This window comes from Hirundo rustica, chromosome 1 (genome assembly GCF_015227805.2).
Source record: "Hirundo rustica isolate bHirRus1 chromosome 1, bHirRus1.pri.v3, whole genome shotgun sequence".
In the NCBI taxonomy this organism is placed as follows: domain Eukaryota; kingdom Metazoa; phylum Chordata; class Aves; order Passeriformes; family Hirundinidae; genus Hirundo; species Hirundo rustica.
Window position 1 is genome coordinate 29,028,996 of NC_053450.1, and position 21,618 is coordinate 29,050,613.

A 21,618-nucleotide genomic window follows, 5' to 3' on the forward strand; every position below is an offset into this window, starting at 1 on the left:
GGGCATCCATGTTCAGGGTTGTAGAGAAGTTCAGTACCTGTGGGGCTGCAGCTGCAGGGACTCACTTCCCTGCAGGCACTGTCAGCAAGGCTGCCCATCACAATGGCACTTTCTGTAGTGCTCACACTGGGTACTCTCTGCCCTGCTCGGAGCCTCTGTTCAGTTTGAGCAAACATCAAGTCACAGCAGCTTGGGTCAGCAGTGATTTGACCCCTCAGTTATGTTCAGTGCTGTGACTAAAGCCTATTGTATTCTCTTTGAGTTATTTTATACCTGGCATAACTGCCACTTGGGAATTTAAATTGACTGTTGTTTATCGCTTTAATCAGTGAAATAGCCACATGATATTTACCTAGTTCTTCTAAATAAAGTAGTGAGCACTCTGTCTTTGCCTTGATACCACCAGGAGTGGGTGTGGGCTTCAGCTTTCAGCCTTACCTCTGCATGTTCTTTTGTCTGCATATTAAGAGACTGTATCTTGTCTGAAGCCATCAAAACCTTTTAACTTTTTAACTTTATGACCATCCATTGAACAGAGAAAGCTGCAAACATCCATTGAATATAAACTTTCTTCAGAGATAACAATGGACTTTTTTCAGAGCTACCGAAGCTGTAGACTGCAACTTGCTGTGAGGTAACAGAAAAAGAGAATGTAAGAATCAGACCTATCAATATGCTATTGCTGTGTTTCTATTGAGAGGCCTTGAAAGTATGCCTTTGCAAATAATTGTCTTAAAGCTTTTAATGTTCTTGCACTGCAAGAAGCTAAGCAACATTTTCAGCGTGTATTCACAGTAGATACTCCTGGCATGTATTCCTGTAGTCCACATCAGGCAGATATCCCCCTTGAATTAAATGGGCTTTTTGCCCAATACAGTCTCTCATTCTAGCTGAATTGGCAGTAACAGACTGAACTATAAATTTTTTTTTACTCTGGGCACATTCTCTAATAATTACCCTCCACTAGCAAATACTTAACTGTATCAGGGAGAAAAAAAAGCTTTTCATTTTTTTAACTCAGCAACTTCTTTAATTTCATGACTGGTTCTGTTGGAAGAGGAGTTAGGTTTGTTTTTATGGTAAGAAAGATCACTTTAAAAACAAACCTGAGAGTATAATTAGGACATTGCTTTATGAAATTGCTACCTTATAATCTGTGAAATTTGAAGTTCTGCTCCACTGAACACCTGCTTTAGAGATTGGGGCGGCCAGGCCTAGGAAGGGTAGGTTTGTGGTGGTTTTTTGATGCTTTTTTTGTTTTCCCCCAAGGTACACATTAGTATTGAGAAGAGGCTGATTCATGCTAGATTTCATTTTCAGTATGGATTTAATTCCACCTGGAAGCAGAGTAGTGAAACGTGCTGCATGGCAGCTGGCACAACAACGTTTTTAATCAAATAATAGATTCCAGCTGGTGGGGAGTCAACTGAGTTCTGAAGCAGACATGACTTAATGCAGATCTTCCTTATTTCTCTAATAAAATTCATTACCTTTGCGTATGAAATAAGTGGAAGAGGAGAAGTGAAGGAAAGCAAGTTTGTAGGTTTGCTAGAGACAATACTAGCTGTTATAACCCTGTAAGTTGACTTGAACAAGGGACAGTGTGGGGTTCTGAGGTCAGACTGGCAAATTAACTTGGACTCTTCTCACATACCGTGAAATGATTTCTGGTTTGCAGGTGAGCTTGTGATTGCAAGGCTCATTTTCTAGGCTCTGACTTGGAATATTGCATTTTGTGCTCTTTAGCAACCTACTATTCTCACTGTCATGAGGAATCATCCTCACATTAGTTGTCAGCCTCTTCCCCCTACTTACCTGGCTAGGTTACAGTGCAGTGGTGTGAACAATTAACTCCAGCAGCTGAGTTGGGGGTCTTTTTGATGTCACTGAACTCAGTATTGTTTCAGACAGACCTTTTTCTCTGCTCTCTTGAGAAGTGTAAAAATTCTGATAGAATTCAGACAATGAGGATCTTATCGATACATAGAGCTGAAACTGTAATCGTGCTGCAAAGCCAGATGTAATGGTGCTGGAAAGGTCAGTGCATGCTGGAAAATGCCAACAGATGCTGGATTTTCAGAGATTTTCCTTGTTAGTTTCTATCCCACTATCTAAGCTCAGTGCTTAGCCAGGACAAGCAACTCATTCTTCACTTGATGCTTACTGGGTCTTAGTTCATGCTATTGAAAGAAATGTCAAACGCTGCAAAATCCCCATCCATTGGCTAAGGCTTTTTCTGCTGTTTTTCTCCCTGTCTGAAAGCTGTGAGTGATCGATGCTGGCTAGTTGTCTTTGTGTTATTTCACTCTTGGATGTTCTTCAGGGAGCCGAGGTGAAGCTGAGTGCCAGCACCCCACCAGACTCAGCAGGTCTCAGGGGCAGCAGGTGTCCTGCTGTGCTGTCCACAGCTGAGAAGTGTGAACCTCTGAGGAGCTGATAGCTCCCGTCCCATTAGCTGGAGCTGCAGAGATTTGATACTTCATGCAGTCCAGCCTGGAAGTAAATAGAGTATGAAAGAGCGTGTCTGATGTGAGGAGACTGTTTCTAAGACGAGTGATCCCCATTCCCGCAGAGTCTCCCCCAGGTCACTTGTTTCGGTCAGGAGCTGCTGCGTGATAGCAAGATCAAAGCCCCTGGAAGCAATCAGACCTTTTCATGACATTTGCTGAAAATGTGCTACAAGGTAAGTTTTCCCTTAAAAAAAAAAAAAAGTTTCTTTTTACTTAATTTGTGTGGTCAGAATTTCATCCTCAGTAAAAGTCCTGTGGAAGAAGAATACTAAGAGGTATTTTTATGTAGGTGTCTGCAATTAACATAAATCTATTAATCCAGGCTAGCAAGAGAGAGAGTATTGATTGCAGTGTTTTTACACTTCCTTCTGACAAGTTTGAAAAGTGATGAGAGAAAAACAAGGCCAAATTGATCTCATAATTTCAGGAGTTGTCTTGAAAATAAAAATAACTGTTCACACAGTTTCAATTTATTGCCTGTATTATTTCCATGATATTTCTGTAGTCACTGTCTGTTGATGACAACTTTACAGCATATTTTAGAGACCTTTTGTGTTACATTTTTGTTTTGTCTGTTCCATTCCTCGTGTAGCTTATTGATGCCATAAAAAAACCCTAAAACCATAAAAATGTTTCTAAACATGGACAATGCACAGAAAAACATACAAACAAAAATAATCTAAGTATGGCAGATACTAACTTGAGTTTGGAGGAGATATTTAGGTAAGTTTTGTTATTAAGTGTTATGAAAAGTTCGTATTAAGTTTCTGTTGTGCACTGATAGTTCAGGAGATGCACTGGAAGTCTGGTTGGCTGTGGCTGTGGCCAGTCAGACCCCACAGTCTATTTTGGTGCAAAGTGAGAGAGCTGAAACTTGCAGGGTTGGAGGTTTTTTCATACAGAAGCAAAACTGGACCTTTTGGAAACATTAACTTAACAATTTGGAGAGAAATTCTTGCCAGAGCAGCCAAGTGTGTTTTGGCCAGGCACTTTCCTGTAGCAACAGGAACCCAGCCTCAGGTCACTTTTCTGACCCATCCTGGGCAAATGCTGTTTAATGCAGATTGTCAGTGGCTTTTGGTCAGGAGCCCACATCTCCTGCTTTCACCTGCTCTCTCTGTTCATCTGGGAATCTTAACCCGCATCTGGGAAATATTTCTAACATCAGCTTTCTTAGGAAGTGACATAGTAGTGCAAAACCTTTCAGTCACCTTCAGTTTCAAACTGTCTTTGATAAAGAACCAGCTTTTAAATGAAGCAATGTGAGCAGTGGATGTGTTCACGTTTTCAGAATGACCCTATGAGTTAAACAGGCTCTACATTTTCTAAGGTGTGTGCTGATGCACATCACACAGCTGAGCTTGTGATGACCAAGATAGAGGTACTAGTTTGCTCTCAGCCTTTTTGTCAGCAGCAGACTGGTTTTCATTTGGATGCATTGAGTTCCCTGTGCAAAGATTTATGCGACATTTATTGGTTTTAATGAAGTTGGGTCGGATTTGTAGGATTCATTTAAATGAAAACTGGTAAATGAAGGTTAGCAGATCTCATATCGGCCATGTAGTTTAAGAAAGCAGCTATTTCAGAAGTAATTAGTCTATTTATTAAATAAGCTAGTCATATTGAATGACTTGTTTGATTCTTACAAATAGTTATTTGTGCTTGTAGATGCTAATTGCATGAGCAGACCTCTGTACTTTGCATGGGCAGAGTTGTTTGTGTTGAAGCGTTTGTTGTATTCATGCCAAAAAAAACAACCAAAAAACCTCATTAAGTTCTGATCCTTCAAACATGCCTGAGCTTAACTTGACTGCTCAAATAATATTGCTTTGGCAGTGTTGATTTCAATACTTTGATCATGAAATGCCTCATGTAAGGTGGTGATGGTGGTGGGGAATTTATACAGCAGTAGTGTTGATCTGAATAAACAGTCATTTATGAGTACACGTTGCGCCCTTCCCTGGAGGCAGAAAACCATGTTTCTGCTGAGTTGATAAGTAAAATTAATTTGCTTACTAAAGATACTTACTGTCTTGAGATCCAGTTAGCTGCTGCTATCCTAGCCCAAACTCAGAGTTCAGAGGGAGTGTTCCTGTACTTTGCTGGGCAGAGATTTCTCTGGGTGTTCCGGCACTTACTCCTGCCTGCTGCAGTCAGCCGCACCACCTTCGGCTTAGTCCCCTGAGCTAGACTAGGGAAAGCACAAATGCATTTATAAAGGTAAACAAGAGTATTGTTTGAGTGTCTTTACAAACAACAGAAGATCATTTGTTTGCCCACTGGAAGGGGAATGTTTACTATTTAGCAAGGAAGGAAAAGTACCGTCCCTTCAGGCTTTACAGAGTAGAAAAAATTACTGCAGCTTTAAGCTGACTGGGGTCTCTGAACCTCTAATGTTAGGTACCAGCAAGTCCTCCGCTGAGATTTTGGGATGCCAAAGGAGAACCTGGGGGATCTAGCAGGGAATGGGCTCAGGTGAGACTAAGAAATATGGGAATAAAACTAAAAAGCCATGTAAAATGCATAAATGAAGGGTGGGGAAAGGAGATCGACAAGGAGGTGATGAAGGTAGATTTCTGTGATTGTTGCTTGGACGAGTGGCTGGCAAATATTCCACCTGACAAAATCTCATATGCAATTTGCATGGTCAAAATTTCATTTGTAATTATAACTAGGTATTTGAATTTCTTTAATCCTCCTGTGTGAAGTTGTTCCTGCATTGTTTTTCATGTTTTTTTTCTCAAAGGAGAAAAAAAATTGCAGACTCTCCAAATATTCAGAGAAGAAAAGCCAGCCATTTATTTAAGCTGGCTCTCAATACATAGAAAGTTGCCTCCAGAAGAAAATGCTAATATTTGGCTTTGGATTTTCCTGGGAACACAAACTGTTGTTTATTTTTTGTCTTTGGAGGTTTTGTAGGTGTTTTTATTTCTTCCTTGTTCTTTTAAGTCTTTCTACTTATCCGGAATCTTGCATAACTTTGATATTTATCTTTGCAATACAGTAATTTGCATGAAGATATGCAGGATTTTGAGGTTTTTGTTGTTCTTTTTTTTACCGGTAGACAGAATAGGAAGTTAAAAATCATCTGTTTTCCATTCAGTATCTATTTTTCAGTTCATGTTGAAAGAGACATATGCTGCTGCATGTGTGATGAGGCTAATTCCGTCTTTGCCTTGGTGGAGTTGTTCACACTGCACTTGCATTCTGATGAATTGAATGAGAAATTCGGTGTTTAGGTTCACAGTGGGCTCTCAGGAGGTTGCTTTGTTAGAACAGCTGCTTTGCTCAAAGGTCTGCAAAACTCACCCAGCCTCAGATCCACCTCCACCTTCTGCTGCCACTGTGTTCTTTTTCCAGAGGGTCATCCAGGGGAAGCTAGGGTGGCTGAAGGCTTCAGGAGGCTCCAGCATGGCTTTGGGTAAGGCCTTGCTGCAAAATTAAAACTGAGTCATGGTAAAGTGACAAATTCTCTTGTAGGCCAAGCTGCTGTAGCACTCTCAGTAACTGTGCATCAGAGACTCATGAAAGTAGAACACCTGTAAAGGTGAGAGTTTTTGAGTGGGAAGTTCCTCCTTGACTCCATAGCTTTTGCAGGTTATTGAAGTCAGGGATATTGCTGAGGGTGGGCTGTGGCCATGACCACAGGATCATTTGACTCCCTGCATCTGAGCCTCAGTGAATGGCATTGAAGGATTTCCTTTTAATGGGCATGTTAAACACAGGACAAATTCAATTTTAGTATTGTCATTTCAAGTAATTTCTGATACAGATGATTTGCTGGCAAATGAGACGTTAGGTCTGCCATAATTTGGGGCTCATCCAAGTTTCTGTTCCTCTCAGTGCAAGGGATTTAAGTGGTGGTTCAGCTATGCACAGTGCTCTTCAGAACTTTAATGCAGATGAGCCATTCTGACCGTGATGATGAGTACAATAGCTAAAACTCCAATCCAGTAAAAACAGAATATGCCTGCCATCACCTCCTTAAAAAGACCCCTGAAATCCCAGCATGGTTGGCTGTTACTTTTATCCACTGCGAGTGGAAACTGCTTAAAAAACAGACACATATCTCAGTTCCCCATGGGCATTTTTAATGCAGAATATAGTCTTGGTATTGAATATCTGAAAACATCACCAAAAATTATTTGAAAGACTAATGACAAATTTACAAAAAATCCAAGTTGTTGTCAAACAAAAGGCACTAAGTCTTGAATAAGCCCTGCTATAATGAGGCATATAATATTTTATACAGTAATCACAGTGCGTAAAATACTCTGACAAAATTTTCCAGTTCAGGTACTTCACCATGCACTGGTATGTTAACAAACATACTCGTCCCAGCTTTACTGGAGTAGAGATAGTAAAATTCTTGTAGAACCTAAATGTGTTGTGCATGTAGAGTAGAAATGTCTATCACGAGATTACATTGCACTTAGGCTCATGATGCCCTGTCTTTTCTCTTTACTTTGATTTTCCCCTGACTTGTAGTTACTGAAGTCCCCAAGGATTACAGGGGCAGAATGCCTAAAAGTGCTCTTTAACGCTTGACAGCATGGCTCTGACAGTGTTAGACACACATTTTAAGCACGCTAACAATTGAAGGATAATGCTGTACATAGTGTAACGGGTTTACAGAAGAGGCAAATAGGGATTTTGCAGCTTATAATGGAGAGAGTCTTTGATATAACAGTTTCAAATATTAGATTAGGGTGTATATCATTTAAAACTCCTTGTCGGTTGTGCTGTAAATTTAATCGCAGGATTTGGTTGAAACGAGCTCTTGTGGTCTGCAAGGAAGAAAATCAATCAGGATGCACCTTATCATTTTGCTGTATCGTTGGTAGGGATGCAATTAAATTCAGTCTGAAAGGTCACAGTGTGGGGTATGCATTAACCTTACACTAACCCTGTGTATGATACTGCCACTGAGAACGAGTTAATAACGGTATCAGTTGGAGCTGCACATTTGTTCTCTTTCTTTTTTCAAACATATCTGTGTTCACACATACTTCTGATATATGTTTTTGTGAATAATATTAGCAGATATCTGGAATATTTGCAGGGCTGTTAATTAGGTTGTAGAGTAGTGTACAGTGGAATGTAGAGCAGAGTTCCACAGCTGGTGGCCAAAAGCACTTAAACTCACTTGTTGGAGTTCATGTTAATGCAGGAGTATGTCAGTGAGACAAGGCTTTGTTTCATTTCCAGACTCTGATGATGTTTAAAGCAGAAGCTGCAAAAGGCAGGTTTAGTTTCTAAGTGCAGTAGAGTTTCTGAATGCGATTTGCATAGCACACATTTGCTCCAGATGACAGAAATGAAATTTCCTGTTGAGAAATGGACAAGTACTTTGGTGGTGAAGAGACTCTTGACCTTTTTAACCTATTAAGTTATGGGGAGGTATTTGATTTTAGGTTTGATTTGGGAGGCCTCTTTAAAACGAATCATGTTTCCCATATTAGCTATTGAAGAAAACCAGTGTAATGCAACATTAAAACAGCAGTGCAGTTTCAGGGACAAGGCAGAGAAACAATATCCATCATTTCTTTTCCAGAGGCTTGCAGTGAGAGGTTGTCAGATTTTACTTCTAAAATGTAATTTTGCTCCTCCCTGGAAAGCCATTTTTTGTTACATAAGATTGCAGACTTTCTAATGAATATATTGAACACTGGTGCATGAGAATGAGAAATATAAAATGTAAACTACAGATTTTGAGATGGTGCCAGTGGAAGTGGATTTGGGAAAATAACAGCCTGTTAGGCTAACCTCTAGAATACATAATATTTTAGAACCAATGTTGAACAACATAATAAAGTCAGGGAAGCTAATGGAAAATGGGATAAAATCAAAAATTATTAACAAATATTTTTGTGCCAAGGTTAGCTGTTTCATCTTCTTCAGTTCTATTGCTAAATAAAAGCAATAGATGTGATTCATCTCAATCTTGATAAAGAATTCGAATGTGGTATCCACATGGCGATCTATCAATATGGCAGGAGAAAAAGAACATTCATAGAAGAAATTTTAAGTATGTAGAGAATTGAATAAAGAGGAGATGTCAATATTCATCTTAAAAGGGAAGTGTTGGGCTAAAGGGAATCTACTAATTAAATTCCTCAAAGGAGATGAAACATGTTTAATATTTTCCTATCATTGTCATGAATAAGCAGTAGTATGCTTATGAATTTGAGAGGTGACAATTATTATGTATTTATAGGTGACTCAATGGTAAGAGTCACTGGCATTTCAGAAGAGGATCACACAAGGACTATGTTTTCTTATGAGTTGATGTGATAGATACGGCATGAAATGTAATGGTGCAAAGTGCAAGGCCGCGCTTTTTAGTCTGGGTAAAGTGAGGCCAGGCAATAAAAATCCAGTTCCTGATTATCTCTGAGGCTCATTAACAGACTTTTCCAGGTGTAGCAGAGGTAAAAATACAGAGGATCTTTAGGATGGAGCATCATGGAGTTCATAGAAGGGACTGGTGAGGTTCCTTGCAGTCCTGTGCTCCTGCATTTATTTGAGGTGTTTCTCTTGAGGAATGGGCTGTGCGCGTGCCTCTCCGTGTGTGGATGTTTTAATTAAATTGCTGGCTGCTTCCATGTGTTTGAAGCATTCCCCAGTGGTGTCTGTGTCTGTGCACTGCGAGCAGCGGGAAGGATGATGTGTTCTTGTGCACGCAGCTGCAGCACAGCAGGAAAGGGGGAGACTTAAGAGAGAGAAAACTCTGCAGCTCCTGGAGGGATGGTTTTCAGTCACATCCGCTTATGCCAGGCCCTTTGCTGCTGTGGGAATGTGCTGAGTTTCTGCTCCTCTTTGGATGATCAGCCATCACTGCTCATAAGCACAACCTAAATATTGGGCCTGCCTGCAGAGAAATAGAAAAAATCCCTTTTTACAGCACGTAAGTTTTGCTCTTGGAAGACAAGAGAGAGCCGTGTCCTGATGAGGAGGTAAGTGCCACGTCCCACATTTTTGCAGTTCCCAAAAGGCACGCTGGAGCTCTTAAATTGATTGTTTGGTCGAGTTGGCTTTCCATGGCAGGCACACTGTGGGTAAGTATGAGCCCTGCTGTGCCACCTTCCAGCAGCACACGATGCCAAGGGCAGGCATATGCAGGTACCCTTAGGTACCATCACTGTGCTCTGGCCAAAGCATGGTTTCTCTGCTGCTTCGATACTGCCATTGGGAGGGGACCTTGGTGCACTGAGGAGGGAGCTTGAGTGTCAGAGGAGGATGTGGTGGGTGTTTTGCTGGGCCTCAGGATCAGCCTGCAGCTGAGATTATGGTGCTTGCATTGGGTCAGAGCAGACGCTGCTTCTTCCCCACTCTTGTGGCTGCTCATCTTCCCTCCTTGCACATGTTCCTTTGAGGTTTGTTGGGTTCTGTGGATTTCAGGAGAAAGCATGTGTCACTATTTCTGTTCTCCCTGATCTTGAAAAAGCAGAATTTTAAGATTTCACAGAAAATCTGGTCATTAGTTTCATTTATTCATATGCTAATGCTCATTTTGCCTTACCTATCACGCAGTGGAGATGACAGTTTACTCCAATTAGGGCATATTGCTTTTTGGATTAGCCATGACAATGGTTATCGGTAGTGGGATTGTATCCTGAAGCATCTGCCTTTTTTCTTTTTTTTTTTTTTTTTCATATTATTCTCACCCATTTTCCATGCTTGCATTGTTTACCCTTGACATGAATGATTATTTCTTCCAAATATATTAAACACATTAATCAACTTTCCATGGCTGAGGCAGATTTAATATGCATTTTTAGGAAAGTATTGGACAGATTTCAGTGTTGTTATTCCAAGAATTTTACTTGCTGATTTACTGTGCTTTGAGAGTAAGATTGTCTTTTGTGTCAGACGTGCAGCATGGCAAGCCAACAAACATGAGAATCAAGAGTGACTTGATGCTACAGACGAGAATGTGTGATTTTCTTTCCGTCATCTAGTTCTGTTTAATACCAACAGAAATGGCACATCTCCCACTTCCCTGTGAGTACAGCTTCTGCATTTCTGCATTGAATCCAGAAAAGCTTGATCAGGGCTTTCCCCAAGGGGACAGAGGAAGCTGTGTCACTGCCCACTATCCACTGCTTCTCTGAGAGAAAGCTGCTTCAAAGTCCAAATGAGTGAAAGAATTTTATTTTTCATGGCATAAAGACCTATGATTGTGTTCAGGGACCATACACTTCACTCTATAATTTTCTACTTGATTATGCCTTAAAATTGCAGAGCAGTTGTATTATTTTTATATAGCAGTATCATGAGGGTTCAAGAATACTTCTAAACTGGCATTGAACTTTAACCTGAACGCTGAGATTCATGGGTTTATTCACTTAATATCTCTTGATATTCACTGATAATCACTGCCTGCCTTATCACTGTCTCTTCTGAGGAAGGCAGAAAAAAAATGCAAACCAGTTAGGTCAAACTCATGTGATGAAGTGATGACAGTCCTTATAACCTTATTACACAAAAGGAAGAGAACTGGACCAGAAATTCACATCCTAATTATTGCTGCAGTTATAATATAGTGTGAGAACTACTCTGTTCTAGGCAATAGGGGAATAGTTGCTCTTTCAGTCAGCGGCCTTACTATTTTTGCATTATTGCTATCAGCATCCCAATTCTGCCAAATGAAAATATGTATCCAGACATTACGTGGTCTTCTTGCTTTTCACAGTTCATTTTTTCTGTCTGTTGATGTGTGCAAGTTCTTTCACCATGATTTGAAACTTCTTAATGGTATTGACAAACAATTGTGCATTCTTACACTCATAAACAAGAAATTTGTGGCTCTTCTTACCCTTGGGGTAGGCAAGGACCTAAGAAGATTATATTACAGAATATTGATTTCTGCTCTTCATGTAAAAAGAAAATCTATTTCTAATCTGGTTTGGGATGAAAATTCATAGTGACCATCTGTGTGAAAATTTTACCCATAGTAATTTAATAATAATAAAAAAATCTGGCTCAAAGTATCGGTGTTTTCTTTTGCTATTTTTTTTTTTTTTCCTCTCTCTGAGTAAGGTTTCCTAGTCTGATATCTCAGGGAAGTGCATCTGCTTCAAAGATGTCTTTGGAGGTTCTGAGTTATTACTCCTTACCTTTTTAACAAATTTTTCCATCATGCTGCCTCATACAGACTGTAAGAAATCTCCAGCTGTTATGGGCAAGGTCTACAGTATAAACATCCATCTCACTTCATCAGAGATACAACCATGCTTCACTCCTTAATATGAATGTCTTGTTCATCTTTTTCCTTAAAAAAATAAATTTGACATTGTAATTTCCATTAATAATTCACAATTTTGACAGAATCTTTTTACTTAAAATGATCATGCCTCACATTTCTGCCTATTAAAAACAAAATTACAATGGATTTAGACAGAAGGCTAATAATACTTAGGAAGTCCAGTCTGCACATGCAGTTTTCATTATGATTGACAACCTGTTTAGAAATTCTGTGTTTGTAAGTTCCAGCCCAGATTTTCACTAGGTCTCAGTGCATATTTATTGAAATTCACAAGTACTTCATAGTTAGGCTGCATTCTATTCCCACAGGAGTATTTTTCCACTGGACATTCAAACAGTTATCCTTTATTCACATAAATACTTCAACAAACATTTAGCATTCACATTACATGAAATAGTGTACTTATATTTGTGTAATATATTGACATTAATCTCAGTACAAATGTAAAATGATGATTGCTTGGATATTCTCACTGCAGCACTCTATTAGGTTAAGAATGCTGCTGGGTATTAGAGGGGAGCACTCTTCCCAAAACTCTTTGACCTGGTTCACTGCAAGAAAGCAGTTAAAAGCCAACATGGAGTGGAAAATATCTTTCACAGCTGTGACAGCACAACATATGTTACTACTTTGTGTGAAAATGAGCAGAGACAATTTAAACTCTGCTTTTGGCCGGTTAGTCTTATGGTGTCTTTTCTTCGACAATAAAGATGCTGTTGGCAAAACCTCTCCAGAAAGGACAGAGTGGGTATTCCTGCAGAGACTGCCTAGTAGATCAGGATGCTTTTGGCATACAGATAGTTGTAGCAGATGTTTCCAATTAACTGTAATAATTCTGAAAGCAAATGAACTTTCTTCAGGATCTCCTTGATGAATATTGATGTGGTGGCAGCCTCCTCATCCTGGAAGTACTTGCAGTAACAGTGCCCAGAGTGGAGAAGATAGAAAACACAAAGGTGATGATTTGCCAGAGAAGCTGAGGATTCAGATCCTTGCACAGGGCAGAATGAGGAAAGAACTTTTGTCTCAGTTTCTCTGCACGTCCTGCCTGGCTCTTCCCCTCCAGCAAGCCCTCCCAGGCAGTCAGCCCCTGGAGGCAGGCCTGTCTGTGACACACGGCGCCATGGGGTCACTCCCACGGGGACATCCATTGCTACAGGACAGAGTGGATGGTTTTGTTAAGGCCCTAGGTGAGCTTAGTGCCAAATGGATTTGTTCCTTGAGTGCTGGGATTTGTGAGGACCGTGATGCCGGTGGAGACACGGGAGCTCTTCAGGGATCCCACGGCTTTCCACGCGGAGCTACTTGGTTTGCTTGGAAACACTTTCCACGACATGCAGAGAGCTGAACTTGGTGTGTGTGATATATGTCCTAAAGTTAATTCATGTTAAATGTTATAATATGTAATTCATTCTCTGTAAAATGTAAGTTCATTTCTAATCGTGTATACCATGGGTTAACTGGGACTGAGGCAGCACGAAGGGGGACACGAGGAATTCCTTTGCTACGGATGGCAAGGGAGGGACATGAGAGAGGTATGCCAAGAATTACATGAAAAGGGACATGAGAAAACCTCTGCCGGGAATCGTTAGAGGAGAACAAAGACGGAAGAGGGAGATGGAGAACCCGGAGAACCAAATTATTACATCAGATCAATATCTTACCTGTCCCCGCCTGACATTAACATCCCTACACTGTATCCGGACACAGCAATCAAAACATTGTTCTCCGGAGAAGATCCTTTCAACCCCACCAGAACCTGACCATGAATATCTAATGAGGCTGCCTCGGAAAGGGGGAGTCTTGGAGTCCTGATTTTTCCTCAGCGAACCAGTGTATAAAAATGGACCGCCTCAGACCAAAAATGTGAACTTGGGGGGTGACATACTGATAGAGTGTGTTACCACGTTCACCCAGTGCTGAAATCCGGGGTTCGACGCTGTCCTTTTAATTGTGGCTATCAGAGACTGTTATTTTGTGTCACAATAAAATTCTAAATTTTGATTTATAGAATTTGGTCTATCGTATTTATTACAGTGTGGCTGTGCTATGGGATACCAGAGTGAGCATGGAGGTTTCTGGTACAGTTTTTTTCAGCGCTTCAGGACTCTTGTTGTGTGCTATCCACAGACAGATGGCAAGCTCTACTATTTAATTTAAAAAAAAAAAAAAAAAAAGTCAAAGAATCTTTCACAACTTGCACAGAATTTATTATGGCTTTTTTTTAGCATAGCTACATTTCTTGTTGAGTCCATTTTGCTTTATTTTCTTCCTTGTAGGTGTATTTCTTCTCATACTTATAGCTAAGTATAAGTAGTCTGAATTTGAACTTGATGATTTATATGGTTGGTTTTTTTTGAATGTACCAGTATTTTTGCCAGCTCTATTTCTTACACTCTTCATAGCTTTGTTGCAAAGCACATTTTTGCTCTGATTTCACATAGTTCTTTCTGCACCCCTAAACTCTTGTATTTATAATTTCTCAGGTTATATAGTAAATTCCAGTTCTTGACAGTGATGACAAGCATTGCTAGTGTCTTTTCTTTGCTTTTATTTTTTGTTCCTTTCAAAAGCTAAAGCCACGAGTGAGGTTATTTGAAGGAGGCATGCTCTGTTATCCATTTTCCACGTTAACTCTCCGAGGCCTCCTCATCTCTAGTGTTCACAGGGTGTCCTGCTTGTGATGTCACAGAGTCAGGGTCTGGTTTGGAGTGGTGACTAAGATATTTATCAGGTTAAAAACTTCCTGGACGGTGTTGCTGCCTCAATAATATGCCTCTTAGCTGTAAAACCCGCTGGGAATTAATCTTCCCTTTAATTCTTACTTGTTGCTCCTGCCCTTTTATGCCAGGAGGGTATTAGTGCGGTTGCAATGCAGCCCCATTGTGTGGGGTCCTGCCTGCTGCTGTCCTTTGACACAAGCCCTCAGTTACCCTTAGCTGCTTCTTTTGGCTTCTAGAAACTCAGCTTCACAGGCTGTAAAGGCTCTGTGTAGTGTTTCTTTAGAGAAAGCCCAACTGGCTGTGTATAATCCTAAGCCACCTAATTTTCCAGTATTTACTTAACATTATCTGCTTTCAGGAGAGAATTGCATGTTTAAGAGACAAAAACTTTAACGCTATCAAATAGTTCCTTACAAGGCTTTTCTAAAAGGAATTGTTTGCTCATTGTCACAGTTTCAGTGTCTCTAGTTTACTGCCAAGTTGGAGAAAGGCAGAAGATGGACTCTTAGCAGTGATAGGAATCCTTCCCCTTGCACGTGTGCAGCTCTGTTTTGTTCTCACGCATTTATCCTCCCTTCAGACACTAATATTGAGAACATAAAATTATAGGGAGGTGTAGGGCTGTTTCTTTTGTCCTGTTTTATGTTAAGGCAAATTGAGGATAGGAGGATGATGTTGAGTCAAAATGATCATCTCTGTAACTCTTTTAGGGCTAGTGCTAAAGTAAGAGTGAGATGTGACAAGAGGTCTTGAGCAAATGGAAATTGTAAAGCTGAAACAAATGTGAAGGATAAATGGTGCCTGTGAACTCTCATCTGTATTGAAAAAGACTATGTCAAGAGCAGGGGTTAAACTTTTTTGGCTGCATGCTTCCATGGGACCGAATGTATTCAAAACAATTCCTGTAAAAGCTTCTTCCTAAGCAGGTGTGTCTGGAGAAATAAAGGAGTGATGCAGCACCGCAGGCTCACGGTGGGTGAAGAGGAGTTGCTCCTGCACACAGGATCAGGTTCTGGCCTTTTCCACCTGCAGAAAGCCAGAGCCTTCCTGATGATTTCAACAGAGCAACTGCACGAAGTCTTGTATAGGAAAGAATAGGATTAGAAGTGGCAAACATGGGAGTGGGAATACCAATGGGAATACAGTCTTTCAGATTATTTGCTGGGAATTTTCACCTTTTTTAACCACTTCCTGGCTAGAGTGCTGCAAGAACAAACCCATGGTCTTCTAAAACAATTTTCCAGGCGTTTTAAAAGATGCTCTTGCAGCACAGATGAAGCATTAATGTAGCAGTGCTTTGGTGTGCCTGGGGGATTTATGTTGTGTTGATTCAGTGATGAATCAAGTAGGCAATGTGCAGTGCTGTGAGATGTACTGCTGCTAATGCTGGTAGAGGAGAGGGGCTGGAGCAGTAGGCAGGGGAAGGACAGGGATGCAGCTGCAGCAAAAGGGGTGGCTGAAGAACAGGAGCACAGAGCAGAATTCAGAGAAGGTAGGGCACAGGTAACAGCAGACCTTGCCTGTCTTGTCTTTTTATCTGTGACCAGTGGTTTTGCACATAGTTTATAGTGGGATATGTACTTTGCCTGGAGGCATGACTTCAGGCTCTTATTCTTTTATGTTCTCCACTCTGTTAAATATTGTTATAAATCCCCCAAATAGTATGGTGAGTGTTTTTTTGTTGTGTTGTTAGGTTTTTTAAAAGGATCAATTGGCAATTACTATTATATCAGTAAGGAGCAACACAAAAGCCAAAGCATTTGACACCTCCCTTGCTTCCTTGACAACATTAAACTACAGCAAAGAATGCTCCCTGTTTAAATGAGCAAATATCCAAATGACTGCTTAACTTATTCACATTTTTGCATTAAGCTCTTCTTGTGTTTTATGAGCTTATGATCAAGCTAAATAAGTTTTATCAGGATTTGGAATTAGCTGAAAGACTGAACTTAAAAAAAACAATTAACCAAACAGTAAAAGCTATTTGATGGAGAGAGGCAAGGAGATCCCTCTGTGTGTACAGGACCTGTAATTTTTGAAAGTGTATCTGCCAGCCCAGTTACATCTCTGCCCTAATAGGATCACTTGGAGAATATCTGTATGTGTCTGGTATTTCACATTCTTAACGTCTGGGTTTTAGTTTTGAAGTGACTGCACATGTGAGACCCTTATTTGAGTGTACTTTCTTTGTGTTCTATTAAATCAGGAAAGCAAAGCAATGAAGACATCCACATTAGTTTGGATTTTTGGCTGAGATGTTTCCCATGTCAGGAAGTACTGATTTGTTTCCCAGGGCATGCTTTCCAGGCTGATGTTCCTGTGAGATTTGTCCAAGCAAAGATATTCAAGCTTTGACTCATGGTGAATTCTGGTATCTGATGCAGAGAGGATGCTAAGAGCCACCCAGAAACTGGATTTTAAAAATGATGGGTAAAGAGAATGAATGTTTTGTCTTTCCCTTCCTCAGTTATTAAAAGCAAAGGTGAAGAGGGTACGATTACCATTTGTTGACCATTATTCCTGAAACACTTCAGAGGGGTTGAGGCTTTCCTAAACATTCTACGTGATGAATTTGTTTCTTCTGCCCCACTGAATTCAAATGAAGTGTTTCTCCTTTTTGCAGCGTGTAAGGCACGCTCATCTTGTCCCTGGCTGGACTGTGAGCAGCGCTTTGCTGCCCAGATTCCCATGGCAGCAGCAAGCAATCTTGTGCAGTTAAGATGCCCTCCATCATCAGGGGAATGTCACTGGTGTCTCAGAGGCAGCAGTCACGGTCCCAGTGGGGAAGCTCACAGCTGGCTGCAGCTGCTCCCATGCCTCCGTGGAGGGAGAAATGTACATGAAAAAGGAGAAAAACTGTAATGAAATCCATTAACAACTGTTAGGAAGGAAGCAAGCTCGTGCAGATGAATTTTAGTGGAACAAAAGCTATTTATACAAAGCCACCTTATGTGTTGGAATAACTGACGGCTATGCCACAGGGTGACCCCTCTTCCCAGGGTCTTGCTGGATGTCAGAGCAGTGAAGATGGGGACCCCCCAGACTTTTTCCTGCTCTGACACAGCACAGAGCACCCCAGGTGCACTTCCTGGCTGTGGTTGAGGTGCTGGCAGGAGTACTGCCCACTGGCTGCCAGGCTGCTGCTTTCTCCATGGTCAAAGCAGGGGATCTCTGTGAAAAGAAGGCTCACAGTATGGGGGGGTGGGATGTATGCACTAGACTTGGGGAGAAGCACATAGGGGCTTCTTTTCTTGTGCATCTCCCCTCAGGCTTGACAGAAAATATTTTTCTCACATCCCTGGCTGTCCATCTGGCTGCTTTGGTGTGGGAGAAAACACATGCTGAAGCCCGTACAATTTGCATGGATTTAATGCAAATACCAAAGCAGAATTTCAGGAGTTGGTTAAGTGTGGGGTTTTTTCTAAAAAGCTAATGTAATCTTCCGTGGTGTGTGATTACATCTTCTGGCAAGGCTTGCTCGATTAAGCAAATCCCATTTCTGGGATTTAGGGTTTTATGTTAGCATATCTCCCAGTTCAATGAGTTGGCATAGGAAATTCTGTTTACTGTCTTCTCCAGTGCATTTAGTCCAGCATAGAGTCTGGAGGTGGTGAATATGCACACTAACACTCTGGCTTGTCTCAGCCACTCGTGCAAATGAAGAAGTCACATTCAAAGAGTTAAAAAAAAAATAAAATCTTATAATCCACAAATTACTGCAGGTTTCCTTTAAACATCATATTCCGTTCTCTCTGGCAGAGTGATTTATTTAAAAGGTCATTTTTAAAAGAGTGAGACATACAAATGTTCTGGGGAGTCCTCCTTGTTGGGACACTGGTCGGAGCAGTGATGCTCTGCACTCTCTGTCCATCAGTCCACTCCACGTCACCTCCCATGCACAGGAGCAGGGTGGAAGCTGGTGGCACCCAAAAGCCAGCTATCTGCAAAATTCACCACTGAAGTGGAGGGGGAAGGCTGCCCAGTGGTGCTCTGCCTCAGCACCTTCCATTTGGCAACACCTGCTCTACTGAGCCATGCTCCACTAGAGCCGTGGTGTCACAGGGTCAAGTCTCCCTGGCAGGTGCCTTTCGTGTACCAAAGGCTGGTGGAGTAGGGGCGTGCCAAAAGCCTCTGCTTGCTAGCTGGAATGCATTCTTGATGCCCAAGATAGCTTTCATTATGTTGATATTAGTTATTTTAAAACAAACCTAAGCCAATCAGCTTCTGTCACAGCCTTGCTGTGTGACCAGGGTGTGTCTGGTTCCATCCCGCACCGGGTGGGAGATGACCTCCGGCTAGCTCAGGTCAACACAGCCACAGAAGGTCCCAGTTCGTTTTGGCTTCTCGGCTTAGCAGCTGGACCCAATAGTGTCGTGACAACAACAGCAGCAGAAGAGAAAAGGCTGGCTCTCAGCAGGTTAAAAGATGTTTATGAGCTCAAGAGCGGAGAGAGAGCTCCAGGCCGAGAGCTCCGAGCTGAGAGGCTGAGAGAGTTTTTTCCTCCCTCCTACCCCTTATAAGCGGGGGAGGGGTTCCAGGGAGGATACAACAAGACAACAAATCAGGGGATTCAGGGGGTAACAAAGTGTGCCCACCCCCAAGCCTTGGACCACTAAAATCCAAAGCTAAAGGAATTCCCCCCAGGGGCCTATCACCTGAAGCCCTCTCCTGAGATTTCGCAACCTGGGAGGGCTCCTCAAAGTGACAGACAGGCTGCCCCAGAGAGGGGGGTTGGGGCAGAGGGGATGTTACAAGTCAGGTGAGGAGTGGGAGGACTGACACAAAACACCTTGTTATATAGGTGTTGTCTGTACAACACAAAAGGGATACAACATTGGGGATACAGTGAAATGAACCATAACATAAACTTCTTATAAAAACTTAATAAAACAGTTCTGCACCACCACACCAGGGCAAAGCCTTTGTTAGCAGATACTTTGAGAGCTTTTATGGAGCTCCCCTGGTGGACAGACACCTCGGGCTTATTGGGCCACTTCACTCCCAGAAGTGATTGTTTAAAGTATGTTTTAAAGAAGGGCAGGGCCCAGTCTCTTGGCACCCTTGTGTAAGACTTGCTTTATCAGGCACTTGAAAGATTTGCTTTTTTAAATTCCTTTTTAATTAGTCTCTAAATTCTTTCAGTTCAGTCTTGTGAACCGAGCTTGGGCGAGGCTTTCAGGTACGTGTCAATCCATCCCGTGACAGGTGTCTCCAAGGGAGAACAAAATATTGAAGGACAATATTAGATAAAGAAACAGGTCTGACCTCTCACAAGGCAGAGTGGAGTCCAGGCAAAAAGCATAAAAATCCCACAACAACAATAGCAGAAAAAGGTGGAAACACCATATCTTACTGATCTGTTGTTCACCTGATTCAAAAGCTGTTTGAATCTAAGGGGTCAGCAGATCCTTTAGGATTTTTTTTCTCTTTTGTACCAGAAACTTTGGGCAACATTGATAGATTTCAGTCTGGTGTCACGAAGCAGGTGCAGGGGCAGCCAGCTCACTGTTCTGTCCTGTGGGTACTTAGGAGGAGACCACAAACGGCTGTAGTTGCATTAAGAAATGTTTGATGTAATTAACCAGCTTTTTGTTTGGATTGGGTCTAAGGTTGTCCATCTTGTTTTTCCTGATTTTTAAACCAGTTTTCACTCCGAAAGATATAGTGATAATCAAAGAGAACAAGAACAGTTAGCTGACAGTCTACATCCTATCCTGTTTTTCCTGAAATTAAACTTTGAACATTAACACTATCTCAATTCACTGTGGTTAAACAAAGGTTTCTGTGGGGGGAGGGGTTTGTTTGTTTTTGTGGAGGTTTTTCTGTTTTTATGTTCCTTGATTTAGCAATAAATAAATGCTCTGGACACCTCTATTACTGATGCAATAATGTGGTAAGAGAACTTGTATAGTTTGTGCAAATGCTTGTACGGAAAAAGTCACAACTTAATAATTACTTTTCATATAATGCAGTTTCCTGAGCACAAACAGTTTTATCTGGTATGTTTTTGCTGAGTAGGTTGCCACCACTCATAGCAGAAAAACTGGGATAATTCAAACAGGTCTGACAGGATCAGGACTTAAAAATGCAAGTCAGCCATTGAAGGTGAGATACAAAGCAGTCATGGATGGTGATGAAGTAGTGACAAAGCTTCTCTCTGTCACAGCTTGTCAACAAATGACAGGAGGATGTAATTTTTTGTCTCTTGCACTTATAATCTCAAAATTAAACCCTAATAAATAGATTTATATCTTCTTGTGGCTGTTTTCCTGATTAGAGTGGTGTCACTTCCATTTCCAGAACCTCTGCCCACTAGTATCTTACAGTGTGATCAATTATTTTGAGTGTACTCTAATCATTTTTGACTTAAAAAAAAAAAAAAAAAAATCCCTTGTGCATTAGAGTTTAGCAATTTGATTTAGATAATCAGATCTTGTCCATGTATTCAAATAATTCAGGAGAGATTCTCCTGGTTAAATATGACATATATCCAGTATAGGATAATGGATTTGCAGTTTTTAGCCAAATCTGGAAACATTTGGATATCTTGAGTCAGAATGATCTTTGACCTGAAATTTAATTAAGGAGTGGAAAATAGAGAAAGTGGGTGGATGCAGGAGAGGATTAAACAACAAAAAAATTTTTGTTCCTTCAAGATTTTTGTTCTGCTAAACGATGTAAAAAACTTGTCATGGAATAGTTGGGCCTTACAAATGGCATAATTTTGAAAATTAGAGTGGAAAATGAAAACTTAGTAATTTGATTCCTTTCTTCATTTTTAACAAAAACGAGCAAGCTGCAGGGAAGAATAAAAGACAGCTGAAGTCAAAGGAAGCACATTTGTAGCCATCTATGTCCTAATGAGTAACATTAGGAAACCATATGTAAGTATTTAGTCTTGACTGTAACGGATTGAATACATTTGGTCTTGTCTGCAGGAAACAAGCCCAAATCTATCAAGTATGGGGGTGAAAAAACAGTTGGAAATTCTGGTCACCACAAATGGAAGCCAAAGAGCCATGAGCAAATGCTTTCAACTCAGATGGGGTGAAAGTTTCAGTTCCACTATCAGTGCTTATCAGACAGGTGAGAAATAAATTTGCAAATTACCTCAGTT

At 41.0% G+C, this 21,618-nt stretch overlaps 1 protein-coding gene across 3 annotated transcripts in view; it reads left to right on the top strand.

Moving 5' to 3' along the window:
• The window catches only part of PAG1 (phosphoprotein membrane anchor with glycosphingolipid microdomains 1), a 111,938-nt gene that overhangs the window by 36,467 nt on the left and 53,853 nt on the right, over positions 1–21,618 (top strand). The window contains exon 3 of one of the 3 annotated variants that reach the window (XM_058420693.1): positions 21,440–21,587. The exons of the other annotated variants lie outside the window; for them this stretch is intronic. The gene's annotated coding sequence lies outside the window, so the exon portion shown is untranslated. The remainder of the gene's footprint in view (positions 1–21,439; positions 21,588–21,618) is intronic. 3 annotated transcript variants of the gene reach the window in all.